This window comes from Cyprinus carpio, chromosome B22 (assembly GCF_018340385.1).
Source record: "Cyprinus carpio isolate SPL01 chromosome B22, ASM1834038v1, whole genome shotgun sequence".
NCBI lineage: Eukaryota > Metazoa > Chordata > Actinopteri > Cypriniformes > Cyprinidae > Cyprinus > Cyprinus carpio.
In genome coordinates this window covers 21,961,857-21,973,240 of record NC_056618.1, presented here as the reverse complement: position 1 = coordinate 21,973,240, position 11,384 = coordinate 21,961,857, and the positions used below count along the sequence as shown (strand labels likewise).

At 35.6% G+C, this 11,384-nt stretch overlaps 1 long non-coding RNA gene across 1 annotated transcript; it reads left to right on the top strand.

The window, feature by feature from the left end:
- Positions 1–232: 232 nt before the first annotated feature.
- On the top strand, positions 233–2,882 carry LOC122141432. Its single transcript, XR_006157820.1, has 3 exons — positions 233–403; positions 2,329–2,365; positions 2,617–2,882. It is a non-coding gene; the product is annotated as an uncharacterized LOC122141432 (long non-coding RNA).
- The last annotated feature ends 8,502 nt before the right edge of the window (positions 2,883–11,384 follow it).

Sequence of the window (11,384 nt, the reverse complement as noted above, 5' to 3'; positions counted from 1 at the left end):
TGATTGCTATATTTGCTTCAAACTGTTGCTATAACTAGTTGACTTAATAGTACAAGTAGCAACATTGCTTTTTGAAATGTTGACACATTACTCAATGACAGATAAAATCAAGCTTGCATAGGTAAAAGCATTTGTCATCACATATTTGCATACAGTGTGTTTCAGGCATAAAATGCACTCTGAAATGATCAAATTATATTAAAATATATAAAATCTTATTTACTGATTGCTTCTCTTGAAGTATTTTCTTTTCGCAGGTGCACATCTGTTGCAGTCATCTGAGGTGAAACGGTCAATGACTGAAACATTCCCTGAATTGACTGTGTCTGAGAATGCGTCATTACTATGACACATCGAATGCAGTTTATGATCATAGAGCCATCGTATCACTGTCACGATACCAGTAAGTAAACATGCATCAGTCTGAAGCCCAAGGGCGCCGCAAGCTTGGGACATGCAGGGATATTTCCCAGCAAAGAGCTCCAGGCTAAAGTCCTAATTCAGACTGAAGCAAAGTCTTTGACATTTTCCCTTACAATACTGGTACCTTGTAGAGTCGCACACATCTACGTCGTGGATGAAGTATTAAAATAGTGTCTGTTTAAAATCTTTTCACCAACCCTGCACTCCATAAACTCAAGCCTCTATGCTTATTACTTATATATGTTTGTGGCTGGCATCCAACGGTCCCACATCAGTCAATACCACTGCACTGCTCTCTCTAAGGAATGACTGCCCGCTTGCGTCATAAAACCAGGTGTGCTCACACGCAAGGAATTCCCTAAAAAAATGGGTTGCTAGGCAACAGCGTCAGAGAATAATAAACAGCAGGACTCCCAAGCATGCAAACACACCTATAGAGAGCCAAAAGGTACTCGATGTCCTCAATACGTAAGTAACTGTGTCATGTCAAAAGCAAACAAGGGGCCATGAGAAATACCAGTGTGTTCGTAATTAGTATTTTATTACATTTTTTGGTTTCTAAAACAGACTAATATTTTCTGCAGGGCTGGGTTACATCACCTAGCCAAAATTATATATGCTAACAAAAACAATGAAAGCTGATACCTGCAAAAGTTGTTGACTTTGTACAGTTACCTCAAAGGTAAAGAAACAAAAAGAAACAAAATATTTTATGCCAATTATAGCAATGAAATTCTTTTGTAAACATCCAAGGCCTCATGCGATGCGAATGTGCTAGTGTTATAGCATCATAAATGTTATGCTAAGTTTATAAGCTAAGTTTGCTGCAGTAAACTACAATCCAGTCTAAATTAAGAAGTAAGCAAACTACTTTAGCTTCTTTAACTCATTCATTTGTTTCAAGCTCATTTATTTTGTTTGGACCACACTAGGAAAGTCCCAATTTAGGCTAGAGTGTTTAGTGTTTTTATTTGAATGTTATTTCTAATGTTTCTTTTTCATTATTACTTAAAATTTATTGGGAATTAATGCTATTGTCTTATGTGTGGGCAACCTGGAGTTGGGAAACTAAACGTGTCTCATCGTAATCCCCTCATTACTCTGAAGTATCAGACAAGGCATAAGCCAAAAGCTCTTCATCCTGTCTCCCTTGTGAAGAAACACGGCTATCTGTGCATGTGCGCTACTGCCGCATTGACCACAAACACCATACCGAAGTGAGCTGCAGAGATTAGATAACCACACAATACCTGGGGGAAACGTCTGCTTGACAAAGTTCTGCTCAAACAATCATAATGCCAGGATCAGACAGGCAAACACTGGGTGCTGACTCCTGAGATTTCTTCAGTGCTGCTCCTTGGGGAATATTTTCACAAGTTCAAAGTGTCAGGTGTAACTTCAACCGCTTTAAAGGAACAGTTCACACAATTTTAGTTTTCAATGTTGGATATTTAATTTTAAGGAATTAAAATTTCCTTAATTTTAATTTTATTGAAAGTTTAAGGAAATTTACAAAATATCTTCATGGAACACGATCTTTATTTAATATACTAATGATTTTTGGCATAAAAGAAAATCAGTAATTTTGACCCCATACAATGTATTGTTGGCTATTGCTACAAATATATCGGTGCCAATTAAGACTGGTTTTGTGGTCCAGGGTCACATATAATTTTTGCTATAATTTTAAATCTATAGTTTGCATTTTTGGTTGTCCAGGGTCACATTTTAGTATTTTGCAGATACCTTTGCCCGTTACATTTAATTTATGACGTCAAAGCTCTCCCATTTAAAGCCATAACATTTAGTATTTAGTTGCAGATTTTAGTCTTCACAACTGTTGTATGGGAAAAAGCTATAGCTATAAATAGCTTTAAATTTCATTTATTTCTTCCTTTTTCACAGATATCACAACACAATATTATTTTGGATTGACGTGAAGGTGAGCAAATCACAAAATGTTTTCTTTTTTTTAGTATACCATTCCTTTAATACGGAGTGCTAAAACTAAATTCCTCGAAATGGTTATACATTATACTACATCATAGTAGAAGGAGATGCAGTTTGTTAGCAATAGCATGTGTAGAAGATAAACCAGCTGAATTCACACAAAAACGTTCTAATTTTGACCCCTTTGTGTCTGGACAGTAGCACTTTCCCATTCATTGTGTCCTGTCCTTATTTTGAGTCCAGAGAAGAGCCTGGCAGACAGTAGCTCCGAGCCACTTCCTCAACCACATTCCAGCACTGCTAAATACGCCACTTCAGAACGCAGGAGGCGACATCAACTGAATGCGGGCTGCTGACCTCAGCTCCTGAAATAGCTCTCCATGGTAAGCTGGAAGGAAAGGCACTTGTTGGTCATTTTCCCCCAATTCATCCTTACATATTTAAGTTTGGATTCTTTCTGACCACAGCAAACCCCTTTACTGTTGCACAGCTAAGAATGTGCTAACCGATTTTCCCATACAGAAAATATTTTTACTGGGGAAAAATTATGTGCGTTATGCATAATCCACAGATTTATCCAAGATATGCTCATGATTCCTTTGTTATGTATTAGATCTTGGCTTGGCCACGGCTGGCTAGCTAATGCTTTTGGACACAAATGTAAATTGCAGTGGAAGGATAGATTTGGATCCAAAACATATGTAAATAAGAAATTAGCGTTGTATGGCACCTCCTCGGAGCCCAAAGCAACAATCATTCTATCAGCAATCAAGCCAAAATGAAACAAGGCCCAGATGGAGCTCAGCACAGGCTATTCATCATGTGGTTAAAATCCAAACATGTCATTAGCAGAGACAATAGCTGGAAGTGTCAGAACCAAGGCAACTTGTATACCTTTAAAATATACTGAAATGAAACATTTTGTGGTGTTAACTAGTTAATATGAATATCGAATCCGATGGAAGTTAGATGATCTTCTGCCAAGCTGGTCAGGCTTGTCTAGTTTAATGGTTGTAAAGGGGATTTTAGGGCCTTCTTATTATATATATTATGATTTATGATATTTTTGACCAATTACTTATTTTACTCCAACCAGTTCAAAAACTAGTTATGACCATCACACCACGTTTGTCTACCTGGAGAACGGGAAATGCATGCCTCTACCTCCAATTTAGCAAAACTTGAAAAACATACCTACAAAATATTATTTGCTGCAGTGTCCTCCAAAATGAATACTAAAGGGACAGCAAAAGACTGAAAACTTTGATTCCTTTTCACTTAAATTATGACAATTTATGACTTACCATAGAGCATGATTTGTAAACTAACTCACAACCAGCTCCATATGTATAGTGTAGTAAACTTGCTTGGTAGCCCACCTGGTAAAGCACTGCACGAGTCACAATAAAACAGCAAGGTCTTCTAGAAGCAAGTTAAAATGGCATGGTTGCTTCAGCAAATGTGTTCTGTTTTCATCTCACGTTTTCTGTTGGTTAGGTGTAGGTTATAGTTCAGTGTAGGTGCTTCACTGTTTTTAAACATGGTTAACTTTTTTTTAATGTTAACATTTCATTTCCAAACTGCAAAACTTAAAGACCAGTTGCCAGATTCATGTTCATCTATTTTAGATTAAACACAGACTGCATTTTTATCACCACCCACTGGACATTTCATTTTAAAAAGTATCATGAAATATGCAAGAAGCAATTTTTTTTCAGTGGGCCTGGGTTCATTTTTTATCAAGGGTAAACATGGGACTTTCCGTTTTTCGAAGCAAGCATGTCCAGATTTATACAGTATTATCTACATTCTTGTGCTCGCTAGTAGGCTAATTAGTCTAGTAGATACAGCATCCAGACTAACTATGTAAGCCAAGTCTGGAGATTTTTTTAAAGACACACAGGGCTCTTATTCTGTATCATCTTGTAATCATACTTGAGGACATCTTAGCAAGATCTGCTGGTAAGAGCTGGGAGGGAACAGCTGTACTGAGTTTCAGGCTTTACTTTCGAGCCAAGTTGTTAGCGTTATCTGCATTGGGATCTGGAGACCAGCGGTGGAGGTGAACCTGATGTCCGGCCCAGGCTCAAACAATGGGCCATGTGCGCATGGATTTGTCACAGCGAGAACAAACCAGCTGTTAGAGGAAAGCATGTGGGCAAGGTTATAACAGATCAAGTGTGCAGCGTTTGCTGTGTAACAATAACAACGAAAGTTTGCCATTAGGTTTTATTAGCGTTGTAGTGTGGAGGATTGCGTGTTGACAGTTAGCCATTCCCTTATAGGCTTAAGGATATCTGGCTCTCATTTGCTTATAAAATATGTGTGTTTGAGAACAATTAAGGGCATATGTGTACGCTAATGCTATGGAAACGACTTCATTTTATTCTCATGTTTGTTGAATTACATCAGTTATTGCATACATTTCTGAAAGATGATTTTAAACTAGACATTTCTCCTCATATGTGTCTAGACAATAGGTCTAAATTGCTGTTTCCTCCTACCCAAAGGATCCTCTAAAATGACTGTCTGCTGAGCCATCAAACAATCCGGCTTCCTGGAGGGGTTGCGAGACTAGAACATTAAAAAGGGTAAAATAGGATGGTTTAGCGTTCAGGGGGTTTGTAGCCATAATTGGTAGGTAGAATTTAGGAGCCTCAACTAGATGATGGAGGAAGGTTTGTAATTTGGCCCTGTACCACAATCCAGCCCCCAACCCAGTACAAAGCTTTTATGGGGAAAATGAGAGATGGGTCAGAAAATGCACATGCAAGATGATTATATTTTGTGTTTTCATTATACACTTATGCATTTTCTAATATATTGGGTACTATACAGTTGGTCATCATTGGTGTAAATACAAGGCATGCAGAGCTGCAAACTCCCAATTTATAGTTAACGGAAAAATTAGAATGCTGTCATTATTAACTCACCTTCATGTCATTCAAAACTTGTATAAATGTATTTCTTGTGCTTTTCTCAGAATGATGTTGAGCTCCAAAAAAACATAGACATAGTCCATATGATTTGTGTGTTATGTTTCAAATCTTTTGAAGATGTATAGCAAAGACTATAGAATACCCAAGACATGTCACTCGTATTGTTTTGAATGTGAAAAAAAGCTATGCTCAATATGGCCGCTCAATCACAGGAAACCCCGCCTTCTGAATGAAAGAGCCAGTCGCTAATCGGTAAAGTCATTGCATCACTGCCGCTGCCGTTAGAAGTCCCGGTTGCTATAGAAACAGTCAGCATTCTGAGACGTGCTCTTAGGACTGCGCACTGGCTGATCTAGCCTGAAAAATAAGACTTTAATAACGCAATTTCAGCAAAAGTAACAACATTTATGACACCGTTGTTGTCAGATTTCTTTGGTCTTTTCAAAAAAGAAATTTAATCGTAAGCTTAGTGAACCGTTTTGGAGAATTTGATGTTTCCCCATTCAAAGAGATAGGAGTTGCATTTGCATGCCCGAGAGGCGTTTCAAAGATGGCTGCTGAGTGACATGACTTGTCTTAAAAGGACTTTGTGTATAGTTGTGTGAGAAACAGACAGTCATTTAAAGGGATAGTTCACCCAAAAATGAAAATTTGATGTTTATCTGCTTACCTCCAGGGCATCCAAGATGTAGGTGACTTTGTTTCTTCAGTAGAACACAAATTATGATTTTTAACTCCAGCCGTTGCAGGCAAGAAACTGAACAGTATTTATATCATTTTTTTTTAAACTCTGATTTACGCAATGTCCGAACTGTTAGAACTCTTGTGAACGTGCTTCACAGCAGCAGGCACGTGAGGCGTCTTCTTCTTCATGCTTTATTGCTTTATGGCGGATCGCAGATTTATAAGTGCATTACCGCCACCTATCTCTCAAGTGGACCATTGACACTCTATCAACAGTCTCAGTTAGGAGTGTCAATGGTCCACTTGTGAGATAGGTGGCAGTAATGCACTTATAAGTCTGCGATCTGCCATAAAGCCTCAAGAAGAAGAGGATTCAGGCTGCTGTGAAGCACGTTCACAAGAGTTCTAACAGTTCGGACATTGTGTAAATCAGAGGTAATTTTTTTTTTATATAAATACTGTTCAGTTTCATTTTGTGTCTTTACACATCAATGTATTGTCACAAGCCGCAGGGTTTAATTTGGATTTTTCTGTGCATGTTTTTCTTACTCTCATAGATTCTGTGACCATTACCAAGCATTGTACGGCTGAGAGACTGCAACGCCTGAAGCTAAAAATCATAATTTGTGTTCTAGTGAAGAAACAAAGTCACTTACATCTTGGATGGCCTGGGGGTAAGCAGATAAACATCAAATTTTCATTTTTGGGTGAACTATCCCTTTAAGTCATTATTCACTGATAAATTTGAACAGTAAGTTGAACTCACATTTGTGGAAAAAAAGTCAAATTTGTTTTGAATCAGTTCAATTTGTGAATGAATCAATTTGTGAATGAATCGATTTGAATGAGATCAACGATTCATTCAAAAGTACGATTTGTTTATTGATCTGGTTCTTGACTCACTAAATAAATTATTTGTTTGCATTGGTAAGTTAACAGGGAATAAACTGACTGAATTTGAATATTTAGATTCTACTGGATTTAGATTCTAGATTCCTATTCCTTTAACAACTTTAACAGTCTGTCTGTTCGTCAAGGGATTGTAAAACTTAGGACAACTTAAAGTGCACAAGTCATATGAATTGTGTTTTTGTTGTTGTTGTTTTCTTGGTTATTTTCAGAGCTTAACAGTTTGTGGAAAAGATCTCGAATTCTTACCTCAAGATGGTTGCAGCGGTTAGTTAGGTAGTGACTGAATTAGAATTTTTGGGTGACTTGTATTTAATACCAACAACCTATAGCCCTTCAACAAGACATGGCTCAGGAAAACCTTTTAGATTATATACCAGACAGTGGCAAAATCAACATAGCGCAGCTGACTAAAGTGTTAAATCAAGTTCTGTCCGCCTCAAGCTCCTCTAGATCTGTGAAAGATTTGAGAACATGTGGCGGTTGTCCTTGTTTTATTGAATTAGTGCCGATAGTAAATTAAAAACAATTTGAGTCATACGCTGTTGTTTGATTATTGCTTGTTTGCCATAAATCGAAGAACGATAACTTGCCTGCCAATGTAAAATAAAGTTTCACTGAACGGTTTCTCACATGTGCATTATCATATCACAATTTCAGCAATATTGTGGTATGAAACTGGAACATAAACATTGAGTCGTGTGTTTGGAGTCCCACAGGGCAACGCAACGTTCGTCATCAGTGACCCTTAAGTTGTAAAGTTCAATACTATTGGCAGGCAGCTCCATCTGCCTGAAAAGGCTCACAATATTACGCCCTTATTCCCTCCAAGTGTTCTGCGTTTTCTCTCCATTGTTTTCTTCACTTGATGGTTATTGCAAGAGATAACATCAACGTCTGCTTTTCGAGTGTTTTCTTTTTCTGCATCCATTTGGTCTCTTCGATACAGTCCTGACCTCTCACTCGATGTCACAGGGTGAACGTCGACTCTGGTTATGAATTATGTCGGTAACTCACCGGGATTTCCCTCTCCGGTCACTTAAATCAACTTTTATCAAGCTAGGACACTGACAGGAATTCCACCGGGATTAGCTTGTCGGCGAAAAAAAGAGCAATAACAAGCAAAGACTTTGAGGTGTCAGCAATCCATCTGTGTGCTGTCCTAAACTAGCATAATTGAAATTGTATTATTGTAATTATTTATTAATATTAATTGGTTATCAGTTAATAATACATTTATAAATAAATTTATTGGTATATGTAGTAATTTATAACAAAATAGACCTATATAACATTTATTGTTATTTTTAAATTATTACTTTATAATAAATAAGAAGTGTATTTAAGTATAGTAGAGTAAATAAAACCTTTACAAATGTATTTAGAAATCGATCTATAACAAAATTACATTTATTATTTTTCATAACTATGTATATCTTTATTTTATGATAATAAATGCATTGAATATTTATCATTTAATAACACGTATAAATAAATGTTGGTAGCTATAACAAAATAATGTATTTATCATTTTTAATTATTTACTACTTTATTTTTATATTAAATGTATTGGTTATTTATCAGTAAATATGTTTATAAATAAGTGTATTTATACATTTGGTTGTCTAAAACAAAATAATACATTTATTATTTTAATATATATTTATTACTTTATTTTTATAATTAATGCATTGATTATTTATTAGTAAATACATTAATAAATAAATGTATTTATATGCTTAGTTGCCTATAGCAAAGTAACACCTTTAACTTTTAATAATTATTACTTTATTTTATAATAAATTAATAAATGTATTTATTTATCAGTAAATAATACATTTATAAATAAAATAATAATAATACATATTCTTTTTACTACTTATACATTACTTTATTTTTATAATGATAAATTGATGTACTTTTATTTTTACTATTATTTAATAATTAATAATTGTTTTTGTTTTTTTATTTTTATTTTTGCAGGGATGTCCTGGTCATAAATACGTCTTTTACACCACTATAACACATTCATCTTTTCAGTTTTATTTAAACTTTTGATATTTGTAAAACTAAAACTTTGCTAATTCTTAATGCATCAAATTGGCTTGTCAAGCAGTACGCTATTCAAACAAGTCTAAAATCAGGCCGTGGCACCCGAGCCTGATGTAGATCCTGCTCTGAAACCCTTCTGTTTTTCATTGAGGCTGGTATCTCAGTTAAAGCACTTTCATTATGTCTGTGGGTTGGAGCTCTGTGTTTAGCCCATGTGGCCTGTACAGGCAGCACGCTCATGATTACAGACCATCTCGGGTGATGAGTTTTGTGGGCTCATCAAGGGTTAAGACTGATCTTTGAATTGCAATAGCAGGGCAGTACAAGTGCCCCCTTCAACCCCAAAAGAATAGTATGCTAAAAAAGTCAGCAATACTTAATGTATAACAGCATTTTATTGATTTTTACAGTCGTTGAGAAGGTAACAAACAGTTTGGGTTGTATAAATTGAAGCACATATGCACTTCTCTCTATTTTTTAACTGTTATCTCACTAAAAATGGTATAAAAAATTATTGGGTGCTAAAATTAAAACTGCGAGCTTCCAGTGGGAATTTCCATTGTGACATTCTAGACAATTATCATTTAGACAGTTAGTTATAACTGAAATAATTGCATCCCTCCCAAGCTGCCTTCAGCTCTTTAATGTAATTGAATTGAAAATTAAAACAGCACAAACTGTACAAGCTGAAAGCTAACCTGTGTATTAAATCTTAGAGATAAGATGAGCACAATATTAGACTAAGAGTTACATCAGCATAGGAGTTGTTAGATAACATCAATACGTTCTCATCAGAACCATATGTGACATCATTCCAGTGTCACAGACCCAGAGAATCCAGTCTGCTCGCCACGGCAATGGTAATTTATGACTTGCATCTAATTAAGGTGCAGTGTCTGGGGTTTTGTGGATATTGGCTCAGGGGGAGGTTTAGTGGATGGAAAACCTAAAATGAACAACACTAAAATAAAGCATCACAAATGATGCAGCTGATACATATTTATATATTACAATAGTAATTTATGACTAGATTCTAATTAAGGTGCCGTGTCTGAGGTTTTGTAAATATTGACTCAAGGGGGAAAATAGAAACAAAAACTAGGTATATATATATATATAAATTATTAATTTGTGACTAGATTGTATATATATATATTTTTATTATTTTAATATATATATTTTTATTTTTTTTTGTTGTATTGTAAATGTCTATATATATATATATATCTAGTGATAATATAGTTCTTTATGTAATTTGAACATTGACAGTTGGCATGTAACAGTGAATACAATTTACATGCCACACAAATGATCATTACCTTTATCTAGAGCAACTTCAGTGTGTTAAAGTGATAGTTCACCTAAAAATGATAATTCTGTCATTAATTACTTACCCTCACGTCGTTCCAATCTTGTAAGACATTTAACGATTATCTTCGGAACACAATTTAAGATATTTTTAATGAAATCCAAGAGCTTTCTGACCCTCCATAGACAGCAACGTAACTTCCACATTCAAGGCCCAGAAGGTAAGGACATCGTTAAAATAGTCCATGTGACATCAGTGGTTCAACTGTAATTATATGAAGCTACGAGAATACTTTTTGTGCACAAAATAAAAAAAAAATAAAATAAAGACTAAATCATTTTTATAGATTATTCTCTTACACAGCCAGTAAAATATTTGTCATGTGTGTCCACTCGGCCCATTGCTGTGTTTATTGCTATAGCTCTTTAATGTTTTGTAAGCAGCTAAATAATCTGCCACATTGCAAAATAACTCTCATTCATGTAACTTATTAAATATTTGTTTTATGTTTTGGACACGTCATGCTGTTCTGATTATACGATGTGGTGCAGCTTTGATACACTCGGTTTATGAGCGTGTAATTAACAAGGTGATTATGTGGTTTTCCGTGTTTCATGTTTGTTCATCCCGTGTGTGTTCTGAGCACACGTGCACATGCACAAGTCGCGTAATTGAGGCATATGGCTGGTAGAAGATCCATATGACATGAGACTTCACGGACTGAACATACATAATGGACAAGGGTTAAAAAAGCCACATGTTGCCAACAAATCAACGCTACAGATGTACATCAAATCAATTCCACTAGTGATCTCTATCTCTATCTCTATCTCAGTTAAAAGAAACTAAAAGAAATGGCAGCAAGGAAGACAAGTCACTGACCACGGGTGACTAAAAGAGGAAAGACACTATTGAAACGCATGGAAAGCCATTGGGCTTTAATTCAATCACATTTAATCAAACAGCGCCTTCTGCTGGTATTGGAGCTGGTGTTGCAACAGGATTTTTAGGCCGACGAGTAGAAAACAGCATCTGTGTTTTTCTGTGCTATTATACTTTGTACATCAAATTACATCATAATTACAAAAACATTAATGATTGAAATTAAACAACAGCAG